At 46.1% G+C, this 18,295-nt stretch overlaps 1 protein-coding gene across 2 annotated transcripts in view; it reads right to left on the bottom strand.

The window, feature by feature from the left end:
• Positions 1 to 18,295, bottom strand: part of SLC43A2 (solute carrier family 43 member 2) — an 84,297-nt gene that overhangs the window by 43,951 nt on the left and 22,051 nt on the right. Inside the window, exon 1 of one of the 2 annotated variants that reach the window (XM_075589324.1) lies at positions 13,168 to 13,299. The exons of the other annotated variant lie outside the window; for it this stretch is intronic. The gene's annotated coding sequence lies outside the window, so the exon portion shown is untranslated. Of the gene's footprint in view, positions 1 to 13,167; positions 13,300 to 18,295 lie in introns of those variants that run through there. 2 annotated transcript variants of the gene reach the window in all.

Raw genomic sequence — 18,295 nt, 5'->3', positions numbered from 1 at the left:
ATTTAGAAGCGCCTCTTGCAGGCTTGAGGTTGCTAAAGGGTTGTGAAGGCATGGGAACCTCAGTGCAGCACACTGTGAAAGTGGGTATATGCACTTTACAAATTACACATCGCAATAGCTTTTAGAGACCTTTAACCCCTTCTGCACCAGATCTTTCAACCCCATGTACTGCTTTTCCATTGCTCTGCAGTGCGGTTTCAGACACCTCTGGCAGTGAAGGGGTGGCACAGCATCTCAGAGGTTGAAGCTCTCTCTATCCCATACAATTAATATGCTGCACTGCGATGCAATATAGAGTTTCACCCCATGAAACTGACCAAATGTAGCAAGTCCCCACGACAAACCCCTACTGTAAGGGCAGATATCTTCTGTTACCTTTGTGACCTTGGGATCAGTTAAAAGCCACCGCCATATAAAATACAGGAACGCATGTATTTGTTGTAATTAGCCCTGGAACATGCAGCAAAAAATGTCTTCGGCATCAGTTTGCACCCGAAGCATACAGTATGTATGAGGCTACGTCCCCGCTAGCGCTGAGCGGGCTGCGCTTGCGGAGGAGACTTACATATATAGATATATTTAAGTCCCCGCTAACGCGGTGCGTGCGGCGCTCGTGCACACACACTCAGCTGCGATCGGCGCTTAGGTAAACAAAAAACTATACTTACCCGCGTGCTCAACGACCCGCAATGCCCCCCCTCCCCCGCGTACAAGCCGGACACCCGGCGCTCATGCTTGGAGCGCTCTCCAAGCATGAGCACGCTCGGCGCCAGCGGGGACTTAGCCTGAAGCTTGTTAAGCCTTCCTTCTTACATTTGGGGCAGACCTGGCGGTTTTATTTGACACAAAGTGAAAGAAAAACGACACCGGGTATCGGCGCGTGTTTATTACTTTAATATTACAAGTTCCTCTTCTATAACCACCCTCCAAAACAATTCCCACTGTTGCAAGTGGAGCAAAATGTGGCCAAAGCATCTTGATACCGTGCCACAAAGTGCCGCAGAGTAAGGATGGAGCAGGTTACACCTGTTTGGGGGCAATTCTCCCGTTTGCCACACTTGATACCCACATAGTGGTGCGGCTTTGGAAAATTGGGGAGAGAAAACATACATTTAGGATGATACTCTAGGGCAGGGGCGTGCAAACGTTTCTGTTTGCGCCCCCCCCCCCCCCCCCCATCCCCCCTGCTCTCCCGCACTGCTCGCGCCCTCCCTCCCTCCTTACCAGCTCTCTAGCATAGGCGACGTCATGTGACATCGCGTTGCTGTTGCCATTTGATGCCGCTTCGTCGCGTCACCTCAGAGTAAGCTGAGGGCAGGTGAGAGAGAACTACAGAGAGCATTTCATTTAAATGTTGTGAGGAAGAGCGCGGGACTTCTGTAAACGCCGCCCCCCAGAAAATATCACGCCCCCGCCCCCCAGTTTGTGCACCCCTGCTCTAGGGCCTTACTCTATATTCCCACAAATCCGCCATTCTGGCTGTTTTAGGCAGAAAATCCCCACTGAGGTCAAAAACAACCAGAACCTCCGCTTTGGACAATACAGAATTGCCTCTTAGTGCCCTGCCAATTTTAATAGTTCAGCTTAAATCAGGTAAAACCCGTTCAAATGTCTCAGGTCTGCTCCTGTTCCCGGCTGACCCAAATATTAGCAAACACCCAAAAAATGAGGACCCCTAAAGAAGTTTGGGAACGGATTTGAGACTCTCTTTCTATCAGTCTGTTCCGTACACAGGATGTCACGCCTAGCTTCAAACGTTCTTTGCACATAAACTCAGTTCAAACATAGCTCCAGACCATATAATGACTGTTATTCTTTTAGGACACTGCGTCTTTCCTCTGTGCCTCACATTTGGGATTACCTCTGTGGTTAATCTTTAACAAGAGCAGAGTTTTGAAGTTATGAAGGAGAATTTTAGAAGTGACCTTCTCAGTGGTAACACTAACTACCCTATCCAAGAACCCTTCTGCAAGCTCACAGGACTTTTGGGCAGGGGGAGGGGAACACAGACAGAGACTCAGTGGGAAAGCGACCAAGGAATGAAGATAAACAGGTTCCACAATAAAAACCTAAATAAAAGAGGAAAAGAAGCCAGAATGAAGTGCTGGGTTTGAGAACAGCAATCACTTTTTCTTTGCATGCCATCGTTTGTTTAGCTAGGTGTAATTAAATCATTAAAATATATATTTATTTTTCCTCTTTTGATTGTGCTCGGATTTCACCCCAGAGCTGGATGCACACATGCTTCAGAAGCAGTGGCGGATTCAAAAATCTGCTGCCCATAGGCACTTACCTTGGTGGCGCCCGGGGCCGCCTCCTCCTTCGTGCCGCCCTCTTTGAAGGTCACCGTTTCATATGTTGCCGTGATGTCACGTTTTGATGTCAACGTGACACCATATGACTTCACGTTGCCATGGCAATGCGACATCATTTGATGAAGAAAGGAGGACGGCGGTACGAAGGAGAAGGTAAGAACTTTACAGAGGCCCCACAGTCTCCCCCGGCAATCAGTTGGGAAGAGAGTGGGGCCTCTGTATATTGGGGTGGGGGGCTCATTCAGATCACAGACAGCTCTGCAACCCTGTGTTTCTCCATCATTTCTTAGCATAGTGCTGCAGCCAGGGATTCTGGGTAATGACATGCATAGAGCACAGTGGGTTACCCTTTACTTCTTATACATTTTAACATGGAGCCCTATAAGCTTATGGCTGCCGTATCACACAACTTTTCAGCAAAACCTGGGTTAAAGAAGTGCATGGCAAGCAAACCTACTCAGCTTTTACTTTTCCTCTAGAGCTCAAGGTCTATGTGCTCCACAAGGTCAGTGCCACAGTACACAATGTGTGAACTGTGTGCCAATGCAACTTTAGGACTTCTTCAGCCAGAAGGCCAACAAAAACTCCATCTTTAATTGCTCAGTGCCAATCTGTGTGCCTCGCTCTCACAGGTCCGTCTTCAGCCAGAAGGCCAACAAAAACTCCATCTTTAATTGCTCAGTGCCACTCTGTGTGCCTCGCTCTCACAGGTCCGTCTTCAGCCAGAAAGCCAACAAAAACTCCATCTTTAATTGCTCAGTGCCACTCTGTGTACCTCGCTCTCACAGGTCCGTCTTCAGCCAGAAGGCCAATAAAAACTCCATCTTTAATTGCTCAGTGCCACTCCGTGTACCTCGCTCTCACAGGTCCGTCTTCAGCCAGAAGGCCAATAAAAACTCCATCTTTAATTGCTCAGTGCCACTCTGTGTGCCTTGCTCTCACGGGGTCCATCTTCAGCCAGAAGGCTCTCCAACTTTCCTGGTCTGTGAGAGGTCTTCCTCCGAGGATGAACCAAAAGCATTCAGGCGCCCTCTCTCGCTGTAACGCCTCATGGCGAAATGAAGCAGCGAACAGTGCTCTGTGCAAGGTGCATTTAAAAACCGACCCGCCCCCCAACCAAAAGGCCAGGTTAGTTGGCAAAACTCCTGCTCCTATCACTAACCAAAAGGCCCGGGGGTAAGTGCTCAGCACAGTGAAAAAAAAGCAAAAGGAAAAGTCTGTGATCAAACGTGCCTGTTTGCACCTGATGGTGAAAAGTATAGGTGTCACCCAGGCGGAGGAAAACCTGGGTGTACTGGGTTGTAAGACCTTGGGCTCTCAAGTGCTTTCTCTGCCATGGCCAGTGGATCAAGTGCGTGTCCACTATCTCTGCCACAGGCAGAACAGATTTTTTGCTTGGTTTGAAAATACTTTATTATGCATATAAATCTTTACAACAAGATCGCAACATACACAGATATATTTCAAAAGAAACTGCAACGTAATCACCGGTGCAGTACATCTCTCATACAGTTTCATCAGTACATATCATATCATACATGCAATGCATACATCATCTCAAACTTTATTTGTGCACAGAAAAACACTTGGGATGCTGGAAGGGATGGGGGAGGGTGACTGTTAGTCCTCCTTCTCCTCGGTACCGTATCTGATGGCCTAGTCGCTGAGCAGGCTGTGAATCAGGCTGTGACAGTCCTGCATTGTCATCGCCTTCTTCCCCTGGCAAAAAACTAAACGTCTTGGACACAACACATTAGACGCCAACTGGTCTCAATTGCGTCCACAGTGTGTGTGCCTGGGAACAGTCCATAGAAAACCCAATGGTACGTTATGCACTTCCTCAGTATCCAGTCCTTTAGCTCAGAGGCTAGTGCCTTCATCAAGGACTGCGTGAAGGGCAGTTCCAGAAGAGGTGGAAAACAGTCTCTCCGCCGGTACAGTGCCGGGGGCAGTACCTGGTGTCACTGAGGCCCCTTCGTGCATGTCGGCTTTCATGGGAAGACCCCCCTGCCTGGCCATCCATGCAATGTCCCTGTGCTGGTTCCGCCACAGCCACAGGCAGAACAGATTCTACACGTGAGCTTAGCCAAAAGGCTGAGAACCGATACTCACAGACGGCTATTTCTACTTTCTGGGTCTCATTAGTGTGAGGTTGGTTACTGGCTTTGCAATGTGAATCTGGGTAACCAGACCCGAAATAAATTACGGTGAGTAAAAAAAAGTAACAAAAAATTACACTGCAAAAAAAAAAATACCACTTACTATCAATATGCAGAGTTGCAGACAGTAGTGAAGTCTGGCAGACAACTGTGTAGTTTTAAATACACCATTTTATTTTGTTTGGAAAGGAAAAGGCTTGAAGAGGGAAGCACCCTGTCGTGCACGACACTAGAATGAACTCCCAAAATTACACTATAAAGAGACTCATTGTCAACTAATACAGTTATGTACATACTACAGATGCCAGGGTAATGCCTGGCCAGTTCAGATCAGCCTCCCCGTCAGGTACAATGCACTTGGGTCTCATCCTGTTACCCTCCTTCGGGGGATACATTTGCTAGAATGCAGAATGTATTCCTCAAAGGAGCAAATGGTGTTCTGCCTCTGTATCTCTCTATTTAAAAGTATTTGGATACTTCAGAAATTTCTCAGTCAAAGCATGCAGGGCGTTTATTCTAAAAGTCTTAATTTTTGGGTCAAAATACAACAAAATATGTTTTTGTGTATTTCTAACAAATATATAGCAAATAAAAAGATCACTTGTGAGCACATTCACATGTCTTAGACAGGTCTGCTTTTCACAAGTTATCTTTTTATTTGCTATATGCTACACGGTGGAGGTTTTTTGTCGCCTTTTTCACCCAACCATTAACTTATATAAAGTATGGTAAACCTACCCAGCCTTGAAAATTGCAGAGCCAGTACAACCAGCCTCCCACTGATGAGACCCAAAAGGTCGAAACAGCCGTCTGTGAGTGGTTTCACTGGCTTTGCATCTAATCCCATGCTGTGCTTAAAAGCTGTGTGAACAGCGAGCATTAGCGTATAAGGGTTCCATGTAAAAATGGATTTCAGGCAAAAGGATACACAGTGTGACCATTTGCATGTCATTTCCCAGAATCCCTTGCCGCAGTGGAAGCACTGTATGCTGGGGATAATGGTGAAAGGCGGGTTGCAGACCTGTCTGAGACATGTGAATGTGCTCATAAGTGATCTTTTTATTTGCTATATGCTACACAGTGGAGGTTTTTTGTCGCCTTTTTCACCCACCATAACTTATATAAAGTATAACAAATATATCAAATACATGTCTGGTCAAGTAATTAATTGGTACACTTATTAGAGAGGCACCTCCCCGAGAAGCCTGTTTGAGTTTAGATCATGCAATGTTAGTATCTTGCCCCCCTGAGCATGTCCTGCTCTTTAACAAAAAGAAAAATGTCTACCATGGTAACCTTTAGACTTCATCGGGCATTGGAGAGAGCTCCATTTTAACCTCCCGGTAACTTAACGCCTGTATCTCCTGAATAAAGCATCCGATTTAATAGCTAAAAGCATCTTTGGAAAATGTTAAGAAGAGGTCTTTTAAAATATATATTTTTTTAAATGCCAAACAGTGCAGACTGCTGATATAGGTGATAAAGCCACTCTCAAAAAGATAATATCATATGCATTTTCCAGATGTTCCACTTATTTGGAGTCCGTCTTACTGATGTCTAGCACCAGTCATCTCATAGACTTCTAAAGGCCCTCACTAATAAACGCTTCCCCCCCCCCAAAAAAAAATCAATACGTTTTGTTGTCCAGAAACCATACACTTCACTGATTTAGGTCCTTGAAAGTTGGCATATTTGAATGATTGCCTTGTTTGCAACATTTATTTAGGCCTTTGCTAGTCTGGCTCTTAAGTCTGTCAATGAATGTTCACAAAGCAAGTACAGCCACAAAATAATAAGTACATCAAACATACAAAGCAATGTGGGGACAAGGCTGTCTTCCAGACTTATGAAGAATACATTGCTTGCATCGCGGCAGACAACATTTCGGCGTCCAGTGCACCTTCACCAAGCCGTCACAGAGTAGTAAAACCATTCTTATAGACATTTAGACGCCAAAAGAAACATGCCCCGCCCCCTGCTTTGGGCCCTAAAGTGATGTCACTCGCAAAGGCTGAGGAAAGCGGGTGTGTGTACAGTGCACAGAAATAAACACAACAACCCATCAACCAGAATAACAGTGAAAACATCCTACCAATGTGCAGAATGTATAATAAACAAGGCGTATCCTAGTAGATATTGAATAATACAGGTTTATTTATTTAGAGGGCAGTGACGGCATCACAAAATATATATATATATTATGTTCAATGCCGGAGAGAGAAAGTACTAAATGATAACACCAAGTGTGTGTAGTGTGCGTATCTACGTGTGGCATATGCTCAAAGCTTATCATAGGGGACGGGACGTCGGAGGCCGTCTCGAAAACGGCTGCGTTATCAACAGTACAAAGTCTTCAGGAAGCACCTATGAAGCGTCCTGTAATTCAGCTCAGTCTGCAGCTGCGCGGAAAGAGAGTCTCTCATATTACGGGTAACGACAGCGGTGTCTTCTCTCCAAACATACAAAGCCCACTATAGGAAAATGATCTCCTGCCATAGAAAACTTACCATCTAAATATGTAAATGGAGGTAAATAATAACGATGTTGGGGACCTCCTTTATTGTTAAAGTGTAGATATATAGGTCGCAAATGAAAGAGGTGAATATGCCTGAGCTCTTGAGAAGAGAATATCTGCAGCAATCTCTCCAAAAAAGCTTTCAGGTTTCTGCATTTCTCCGTGTACAAAAGCGCAGCTACGTTCACTGCCGGTGCAATAAACAAACAAAAGAGCCATCCCGATGACAGATTGTCCAGGACAAAGAGGCTGCTAGAACAATACACAAAGTGAAAAACAAAAACAGAGACATTAAAAAAAACATCTGAATTTATATTCCTTTGATCCGCACGGAAAACCCCATTCAAGTCAATGGGGCTTTCCGTGCAGATCGCAGGGTACAGCGCTAACGGAGCTTACAGAATAAGCCCTGTAGAATTTGAATTCCTCCTTCCTTAATGCAGTATGCTTTTGCACAGTTTCGGGTCATTAGCCCAGGATTAGTTAGTAGCAAACGGTATGTGCCGGGACTATATTTCACTACCTTTATTGACATCTGCAGCGTCATGGGAGCAAATTCCAGGAATGTAACGTAACTTATAAGGGGCCTTAACCCCTGCAGCGCTGAAGGGTTTTGCAAAGCACGGCATTCAATTGCACAGTGAGTAAACGTGTACAGTAGTTGGTGTATCCTGTATGCTTCATTTGTAGGGGTGGAGTCCCCTAAACACAAACTTCTGTTTTACAGCAGCAAAACATGTAGCACTGTACGATTTTGTTTCATTACAGATTTGAAGTAGGGGGTCGTTGAGGCTGAATTGAGTTAATTTCCGCTCCGGGGACCCACTGCTTCTAGAGATGCTTACCTCCGTAGGGAGTTCTGATATCTGTGTAACCAAGGACCATGTGGGGTTACCGAAATGGTGGCTTTAAACGTCCTGCAGCCCAGTAGGGAGCTGTGCCGTCATCCGGTGCGGCTTCCTATTGGCTCGCGACTGGGACATTTAAACTCTACAGAGACACCGGCACCCCCTACGGAGGTAAGTATCTCCGGAACCAGGGGGTCACCTGAGCTGAAATGAACATCGTTCAGCTCCGGAGACCCTCTGCTTCAATCCTGTAAAAAAATAAAAATATGTGCGGTGTTACATGATTTGCTGCTTTTAAGCACAATTTCATGTTCAGTGCCAGATTTTGTTTGTGACCTCAAAACAATTATTTCATGCTACACTGAAAAATGAGGACAAGTATCTCCATCCACTACCAGTCCACTATCTTCTCCTTAGAGAAAATATAACTTCAGAGTAGCATAGAGCACGGGTGCGCAAACTGGGGGGGGGGGGGGGAGCGGTTGCAGAGGCCCCGCGCTCTTTCCTAAAGCCTTTCAATTAAATGCGTGAGGCCTCTGCAATTTCCCTTACCTTGTCTTCAGCGACGCGTTGCCGGCGTCACGTTGCCTTTGCGTCATTTGACACCGAAGACAAGGTAAAGAGGAGGACACGAGCTGGGGAGGAGAGCAGGCCGGGGAGCCCAGGGGGGAAAGCTTGCGCTCCCCTGGCATAGTCATTGATTGTGTATGGAGCTCTCCAACACTGGTATTAAACTCAAGATGACAACCAACAGCAGAGGAGACCTCCTAACTTGTCTGGCACTTTGTTGTCTGAGAGGGAGTTGGGATAAGAGGGCGTGTTAGGATGGACATTAGTAATTGTATTGTACTGTACGTCTTTATTTATATAGCGCCATTAATGTACATAGCGCTTCACAGTAGTAATACATGTGGTAATCATATAAATAACAGATAATATAAATAACAGGTCATGGGAATAAGTGCTTCAGACATAAAAGTAACATTAAGGAAGAGGAGTCCCTGCTCCGAGGAGCTTACAGTCTAATTGGTAGGTAGGGAGAACGTACGGAGACAGTAGGAGGGAGTTCTGGTAAGTGCGTCTGCAGGGGGCCAAGCTTTATGGATCATGTGTTCAGAATATCCACAGTGCTATTCATATGCTTCTTTAAGCAAGTGTGTCTTAAGGTGGGTCTTAAAGGTGGATAGAGAGGGTGCTAGTCGGGTACTGAGGGGAAGGGCATTCCAGAGGTCTGGGGCAGTCAGTGAAAAAGGTTTAACGCGGGAGAGGGCTTTAGATACAAAGGGGGTAGAAAGAAGACATCCTTGAGAAGAACGCAAGAGTCGGGATGGTGCATAACGAGAAATTAGGGCTGAGATGTAAGGAGGGGCAGAAGAGTGTAAAGCTTTAAAAGTGAGGAGGAGAATTGAGTGTGAGATGCGGGATTTGATCGGAAGCCAGGAGAGGAATTTCAGGAGGGGAGACGCGGAGACAGATTTAGGAAAGAGTAGAGTGATTCTGGCAGCAGCGTTTAGGTTAGATTGTAGGGGAGACAGGTGAGAGGCAGGAAGGCCGGACAGCAGGAGGTTACAGTAATCAAGACTGGAGAGAATGAGGGCCTAAGTCAGAGTTTTAGCAGACGAGCAACAGAGGAAAGGGCGTATCTTTGTTATATTGCGGAGGAAAAAGCGACAGGTTTTAGAAATGTTTTGAATGTGAGGGGCGAATGTGAGAGAGGAGTCGAGTGTGACCCCTAGGCAGCGTGCTTGGGCCACTGGGTGAAAGCACTGGGTGAATGATCGTAGTTCCAACAGTAATGTGGGAGGAGGTAGTAGGACCAGGTTTGGGAGGAAGTATGAGGAGCTCTGTTTTAGCCATGTTCAGTTTAAGGCGGAGGAGGGCCATCCAGGATGATATAGCAGAGAGACATTCAGAAACTTTGGTTTGTACAGCAGGTGTAAAGTCAGGTATTGAAAAGTATATTTGTGTGTCGTCAGTATAGAGGTGATAATTAAACCCAAAAGATGTTATTAGGTCACCTAGAGAGAGTGTGTACAGAGAAAAGAGCCCTGGGGTACCCCCACAGAGAGATCAATAGAGGAGGAGGCGATGTTAGCAGAAGAGACACTGACAGTACGATGGGAGAGGTGGGATGGGATCCAGGATAGAGCTTTGTTCCGAATACCAAGAGTATGGAGAATGTGAAGGAGAAGAGGGTGGTCCACGGTGTCAAATGCTGCAGAGAGGTCGAGTAATATGAGCAGAGTGTAATGACCTCTGTTTTTGGCAGCATGGAATTACCCACAATTACGGATTCCAGTTTTAGGTTTCTACCTGAAAAAACAGAAACAAAAACACAGCCGGCTGATCCTTGTGCACTTCCTGATAAACCGTTAAAAAAACAAAAAAAAATGTATAATTTCCTGTTTGTTCAGACCTCTGGTAGCAATGCAGCCGCAGATAGGATACAAAGGCAGCACAAAGGAAGCAGGGAAACTAATGAAAATTAACAGATAAACACTGAATTAAAATGTGCCCATTTTTGTCCTTTGTTAACACGGACAAACAGATTTTTGTTCAAGAAACTAAAAACGTCGCAAAAACAAAACAATAAACACAGGTTTCACCTCAAAATAAAACATCTGAAACCAGAATGCCCATCTATAATCAGGAAGCAGTGGTCACTAATTATTTTATTGGGTGGGCTTCAGTAATTACCCATAGTTAACAAATTGTCATTGGTCATTTGTATTGGTTCTTGTAAATATTTCGGGGTCCGGAGCCTCCTTTTTTTATTTCACACCTTTTGTTCCTGGAAGAGTCCCCAAAGATATTGAGGACCAATGTGTTTTCAGGCAGAAGAAAGGATTAAAGAGGGTATGTCAAAGTGAATGGCTTATACTCAGCATTGCACACCAGTTTAGGATATTAATCAGGATATAATAGCCCTGCACTGAGTTGCCTGTTGCTCTATTGTGCCTGAGCAGAACCCCCTGCTCTTTAGTGCTTTGCATTCCAAAAGAGGAACATTGACCCTCAAAGAAGTGCAACATTTCCCAGATGCCCTTGACAAAAGAACACATGTGCCACAGGCACGCATTGCATTGAAACCAAAGTCAAGCTGGCTGAAAGCTTTCTGCAGAGGTCCCTTTCCTGCCTCTATTCATATGGACTGTCCTACTGAAATGGCAGTTTCTTTAGTGATAACACTGAAAGGGTGTGGACCTTTATTCTTAGTAGCTCATTAACCGCCCATATCATGACACTAAATGTGTCTAACTTAAGAGACTGTTCAGACTTGATTATGCTCTCCTCCGCTAGGAGTACCCTGCTCTGGTTTGATATGTGTTGATAGCTCAAAGCATTGTGTAATAGGGCTGAATGAGGGGCTCAGTGAGTAACGGCATGGTCTGATGACACTAACTTTTGAAGCAGGGAAGCCTGAACAATGTGAAGTGTAAGTCATACATTTATGTTTTTGACCAGCGGTGCGCAAACTGGGGGGCGCGCCTCCCAGGGAGGGCCCGAGACTTTTCTGGGGGACACACGCAGCGTTTACAAAGGCCCCGCGCTGAAACATTTTTAAATGATTCAGTTCTGTAGTATTGGAAACTTACTGCATTTTCTTTTATTATTCACCGTGTAATGCCGTTTTTAATACGTTTTAATATAATGAGCATCCTTTGATTTCTATAGCAGTACGAGATCTTTGCTACACTTGTCTATTTGTGATATCTTGTTGCCAATATTCTCAGCAGTTTGAGTAGCAAACTGTAACAATAGATAATGTTACCGTAGTAATAGAAGAATACATTGTAGCTGCTGAGTTACACCGTGAAGGATTGATTGAAACTGAAAGGCAGCAGGATCTTTACTGATTCGTTCTCCCGTAATCAATCGATCAGCAACTTAGGGCATTCGTTTTCAATAAAGGTAATCAAAGGCGGGGGGAACTTCCGGTGACGTCATCCGGGATGGCCGTGTAGAAAGGATGCTCCGGGGACCCTCGACCGTTTAACCTATTTGCAGCACCCACTCCAAGACGAAGCGCTGTTCTATAGCGTGAAACGCGTTGAGGGGGAGATCGTGGTGTAGCCTGGTTCTTTGTGTGTGTGATGTCGGAATAAAGTTCTCTCTTACAAACCGGAAGTTGCCTGGATCTTTGCCGCTTTTGCAGTAGCGCCGGACCTGCCCCCTAATCTACTTTGCAGCATCTTCCCTCTGAATATTTTGGCCCAAATATATCAGCAAAGAGCGACTAAATCCCCAGACATGTCCAACAGGACAAAGAAACCCGCTAATCAGGCGGTCACAAAGTATTTTTCACCATCCCAGCGCGGTTCGGGCTCGACCTCCGCGGATCAAAAAGGTGCCGACGCACGCAGCCCCCGCAACAACGAGCGGCAGTCAAGAGCAGCCAAAGACGAGCTCAGAGATGGGATCACTCGCGCATACCTGGAAGACCTTCTAGCCGGCATGCATGAAAAACTGCACCACTCGCTGCAAAAGGATTAAAAAGCTGCCGTGGCTGAATTAAAGGAGGAAGATGGCAGGCCTATCCCAGAGAACCCAGGAGCTGGAAACTAAACTGGAGAAGGCCCAACAGCAACAAGTTGCGGTGGATGAGGACATTTCAAGGCTGGGAGACGAGATTACCTGGCTAAAAGACGGCCTCGAAGATCAGGAGAACAGGGACCGGAGACAAAATTTGAGAATATGGAATGTCCCAGAAGCAGTTCTTCCTGATCTTCTCAGACCCTATCTAATGCAATTTTTCCACCATATATGTGCAGATATGGAGGATAGAGACCTGGAGATTGACAGAGCCCACCAGGCCCAGGGCCCCAGGTCGGATGAGCCCAAACGAAGAAGGGACGTGATCGTCAGGCTGCACAGCTATTCAACTAAAGGAAAGCTAATTGGGGCCTGCAGGAATAAGGAATCCATCCAGTTCCAGGACAAAGCTATTCAGGTGTTCTAAAGAGACCCCTGACCACACAACTGCAGGAGAATGGCATGAAAAACAGGTGGGGGTTCCCGTTTAAGCTGTTGGTCAACAACAATGGGAGATTTCCATCGATAAGGTTCCCTGAAGAGATGGATCAGCTCATACGTAACTTGGGTCTGACACCCCCGCCCGTCCTGAACCGAGAGCCCCAGAGATCTCAGGAGCACGACCGTGCAGGAGGCCCCATAAGAGCCTCGGCGAGGCTAGCTAGCCAAAGCACGTCGAGGGAGTGAGATCGCGTATCCGCCGCCCAGCCTGATCAACCACCCGTGTTTGCCTAACTGCTGTGGTGAGACCCCCGGGATCCCGCATTGCCTGTCCCTGAGTGAAGAGCCTCACCTACCTTTATCTGCTTGTCTGTTCTGGCCTCCCTCGGGCCCAGTAGACCGGGGTTCTGTTGTTGCTGCGCTAGAGACCCGCCCCCTGCGACCTCGCGAGAGTTGGGAGGGCGGGTGCCGTAGCTCAGGAGCCTTCCGACCGGTGTTTTTCAGATCAGCCTTTGGTCTCGGATGCTGGGACTTAGATGGTGGATGGGTTTTCTGTGGCGGGCCTGTTCTCCCAGCACCTCTCCGACTTAGAAGGAACGGTGGAGTCCTGAAGCTGTAGACCCGGGAGGCAACGCCACAACCGAATAATCCCTGGTGCCCCGGTAACCCCGGTAACTGGAGCGGGTGCTGGGACTGGTCTGTGCCGGGGGAGGGGGGCGCTCCATCCCTGAGGATCTGGGGGCCCGCTGGAGTGGCTGGGCCAGATTGGCGATGTTCGGCCGATTGCCCGTGGTCATCCTCTTCTCTGTTTTTCCCTCACCCCCCCCCCTCTCCTCCCTTTGGCTGCGACCCCTCCCCCCCGTGCGCCCTCGTTCCAGGTATATTTGCCCAGGTGGGTGGGCCCCCGGAAGTTCTGTGTGTAGGCTGCGCCTAGGGATAAACAATCTATGGGTGACGCCGCAGCTGGACGACCAGTGTTCCTTAAAATATAGGCTCAACCGCTGTCTGTGGTGGGTTAGAGTTTTTGGGTTTCCGAAATGTTTTTGTCTTCGCCTTTACTATTGTTATAGGATCCGAGTTCATTGTTTACATTAGATGGTCTAAAACGATATGGGTAAAAAGCGGCGGTTATAGCTGAAAGAAGATAGAGTGAGCTTCCCCCTATTTCCCCCCCCTCCTTCCCCTTCTGTCCCCTCTACCTTTTTCCTCTTCCTCCTTCCATTCCCATCTCCCCCCCTCCGCGCACCCTCCTCTCCCCCCCTCCGCACACCCTCCTCTCCTCGTCATTTCCTCTTCCCCCCGCCCTTCCCTCTTTCCCCACCCCCCATTCCCCCTCGCCCTCCTTTCCCTATTAGTTCAGGGGTCCTCGATCCCTCCCTGGACTCGCGTACCCCCTCCCCCCCAGCGTACCCCCGGCTCCGAAATTACCCCCAAAGGGCCTTAAGCCCTTAAAGCCAGTCATTAGACTGGCTGGTTTTCAGTATTCTGGGCCCACTCTGGACCCTCTTTTCTCTTTCTACTTTCTTTTTCTCCAGCTGGTACTGTCCCAGCGGGTACCTACCCCTCCCCCTCCCCCCCCCTTCCCTCCTGATCCCCCCCCCCCCCTTCCCTCCTGATCCCCCCCCCCCCTCGAGCCGGCCTTGCCGGGCTCGGCCTCTCTGGTGCGGCCAAAAGTAAGATCCAGCAAAGCTACCCAGGTGGGATGGGAGGGGTTTCAAGACCCCACACCGCTATTAGGGAACATGGCTAATGCTATGCCAATTAAGATTGTATCTTTGAATGGGAAGGGACTCCAAACTAACAGGAAAAGGAGGCTGGCCCTCCAGGAGCTTAAGAAATCGGGTGGAGATATAATATTTCTCCAGGAGACGTATTTTATAGAGCAGGAACCACCCAATTCTACCTAATAAAAAAAAAAAAGGTAATCAAAGGCTGCATATATCAAACAATTTTTTTTATATATATATATATATATATATATATTTTTTTTTAAAAGTACCGCGGTTTTAAAGCACAAGTGCGACTTATCAACTTAAATACTGTAGTTATTTTCTGGTTGGCTTTGCTGTTTAAATATCTGAATAACTAAAATATTCTTTAGTAAACAAAGTGCTAAGCAGAACAAATATCGTTTATGTCAAGGCAATAAAATATTTAAAAAAAACTCCCTGCTCCTGACTTTGAAAATGAGGGATCCTTTTTACTTAACAAGGAAAACACGGGTAGGATTGCGAATAAAAAAATCTAGTACACTTCCAAAGTGTGGGGAAACAGTTTCAGGCGAGGAGACTCCTGCTTGTGCAGCCAACACAACATAGACAAACAATTTCTTCAAAGTGCAGGTCTCCTGTAAGACAGAGGTATAAAGTATATCTCTACTCACATGTTCATACTGCAATTCTTTATTTATTTAAATCAGGGTGAAAGTCCATATGGGATCTGAAACGTTGTTCCTCCTCTGTTCTTGGCTGTGACAATAAATGAAGAATTGCAGTATGAACTTGTGAGCAGCGATGTACAGTACTTTGAATAAGAAAAAAATCTGCCATACAGCAAATGAGCATTTAAAAAAAAATGTTTTCACAAATGACACACCGCAGTGCATGAGAAGTCCAAAATCCATGATCAACTTTCCATGACACTTCTTGTGCCCAGCATGACACGTTGACACTCCATGAAACTGGTCTGTTTAAGGTTAACATTTTGCAGGTATTAAATGTATTTTAATACCTATATTTGCATGTAAATATTGCAACAAGCTGTGAAATGATCCCTGGTTCAGTAATCAGAATGACATATGGCAGTTCATTTCATAGAATGACAACTTGGAAATCTCAAAATCCAGGCTTCCCTTGTAACCACATCCCATACTACTCTGGGTTGGTCAAACCTAAAAGGAGTTTATTATTACCATTAACCATTCATATAACACATTAGCTCACCCCCTTTTCAAAGCAGCATGTCATCCTCTGGAAGAAGTAGGGTATCAATGCTGTAGTGGAAGAAGCAGTAGTGTATAATGACTTTGAGTATAGATTTAGACTTCCATCAACCGAGCGCTTCTTCTCCTTCGGGAACATGTCTACGGAGGCATTTGGGAATCTCAATGCCTCAACAAACAGTCTACATCTGCCATGTTCATTTTTGTGGGTTTTGACCCCTGCTGTCACCTTGAACAGATTAACCTTTTTGGTGGTGCAATGCCTGTGGGAACAGAGTACAGGAGACCTTCTGGAACCAGGACCATGTGATCCTTACTGCAGCAATGATGAGGTCCGGCCTTGCCCCACAACGTTAACACAGGAGAAGGAAGCAATCCACCTCTTTCCGTGATGGTAATTAGCCACGGACAGGGGCAAAAATTGTAAAACCTTCAGGAAATGCCACAGAACAGCACTAAGGCAATACAAAAGTTAAAGGTCAACAGAGGCAAAGCGTGTTATTTAGGGTGACTACCTGATCTTTAAATAATCTCTCATCCCATAATATTTCCCCTTCAGGTTACTGCGCTGAGTTGCAGATGGAATGAGCGCTACAAAACCAAGATTGGATGGCCCTCTATAAAAGTTAGCCGGTGACCATAATGTCACCCTGAAACTATTGTACGACATAAGCAAATAATGAAGAAATACGTACAAATATGAACTTGTACTTGAAGTGCTTATCTCCCGCTATCTTAGACAAAAATTACACTTTCTGTGCGTATCTAAATAAAGAAATTGGTACAAGTAACAGGTGAGGTAGTTTCACCTTTCCTGTACATCATACACTAGGCGTTACAGTGAAGAATGTAGAAAATGTACTTTTATAAATGTCTGACAATTCAGCAGAAGAGGACCAAGTCACAGGAGGTGTTTCTACGTTGGGCTGTGAGACGTTCTATATTTACAGTACCCCGTGATTGCATAATCTAGTGCAGAAGAGGCGGCCAACTCCCGTCCTCAGGAACCACCAGCAGGTCAGGTTTTCAGGATATCCCTGCTTTAGCACAGGTGGCTCAGCCAAAATGACTCAGCCACCTGTGCTGCAGGTAAACCTGGCCTGTTGGTGGCCCTTGAGGACCGAAGTTGGCCACTCTTCATCTAGTGGCTGTGCTTGAGAAAAACCGAAGTGTCACTTACTCGCCCACACAAGAACCGTAAGCAGCTTTAATCAGAAAGAGACCCGAGAAGGTGGCTGGGTGCAAAAACTGAAGTACCTGTAACGAACTATTCTTGCTGAGGAGGACAAAGATTGTTCGAATCAAGTCAAAGACACAGAAGAGAACGAGACCAGTTTCTTCTTGCAACCTCCCTGTACGTATCAGTCCTATCAGGCCCTCCCGATTATGCAACTCTTATCTAACGCAGCGAACAAGGAAGAATTCTTAAGCATTTATTACGCTATAAAAACATATCATACATGAGTTTGCTAAGGACAAGCAAAGTTCAGCTGCAGGAATGTGCATATTTATGCACATCGACTTTCTTTAACCCGTGCGCAATAAATCCTTTAATACTTATATTCTGCATTAAAAAAAAACAATATACTGTATGTATGTATGTATATATATATGTATATATATATATATATTTGTGTGTATGTACTGTATGTATATATATATATATATATATATATATATATATATATATATATATATGTATGTATATATATATATATATATATAAAACCACTTAATTACCCACCCTTACCTCACTACCTCTCTTAACTAACTCCCCCTCTATTCCTCCTACAGGGCTAGGGTGGATCGGGCCTTTTGGGACCAGATGGGGGAGGAGAAGATTGGGACAACTCTCGCTGAAAGGTGGATCCACTCAGAGAGGCTTATAAAAGGTATTTCCGGCGACTACTACAGAACTAATACCCAGCTAAGTAATAAACACTCATTCTTTTATAGTAAAGATTTAAGTAAACACTTCAAACTAGTGTATGGCCCAAGAAATGTTTATTACAAAAAATATACATATTATAATAAAATTTTTCTTATTAAATTGATTTACGATCCCTGCGACCTTGGTGGCAGCCGTGGTCGCCTTTGGAAGTCTAGGGCTGCTGTTCTTTGCTCTACCACTACTCCACCATCACTCTTCCGCCATCTAAGGCCTTGTCTAGGGTGGCACTGAGCGAGCGGGCACACGCACGATGGCCGCAATGAAACACATTGCGGCAAAGTGTGTGGCCAGCGTGAGCTAGCGCCTGGGCATGCGCGGAACTTACCTGCTTGCCAAGCAAGCAAATGTGAATTCGCCGCTCACTCGTCACGTGAGCGGTTCGCCCAATGAGGGCGAACCAGCTCCGTGACGTCTTGGCTGCGCCCCCGACACGCCGCCTCCCCCCCCCCGCGCACACACCTATCCGGCCACAAAACGCCCGGCCGAGCAGGGCGCACGAGCGTCAGCGCGCCCGCTCCCTGCCTGGCCGCAGCCTTAAGCAGGCCAATAATGTATGTATGGCTTTATTTATATAGCACAACGGATTTGTAGA

The sequence above is a fragment of the Ascaphus truei genome, chromosome 3, assembly GCF_040206685.1.
Source record: "Ascaphus truei isolate aAscTru1 chromosome 3, aAscTru1.hap1, whole genome shotgun sequence".
In the NCBI taxonomy this organism is placed as follows: Eukaryota; Metazoa; Chordata; class Amphibia; order Anura; family Ascaphidae; genus Ascaphus; species Ascaphus truei.
This window is presented reverse-complemented; position numbering and strand designations above follow the sequence as displayed.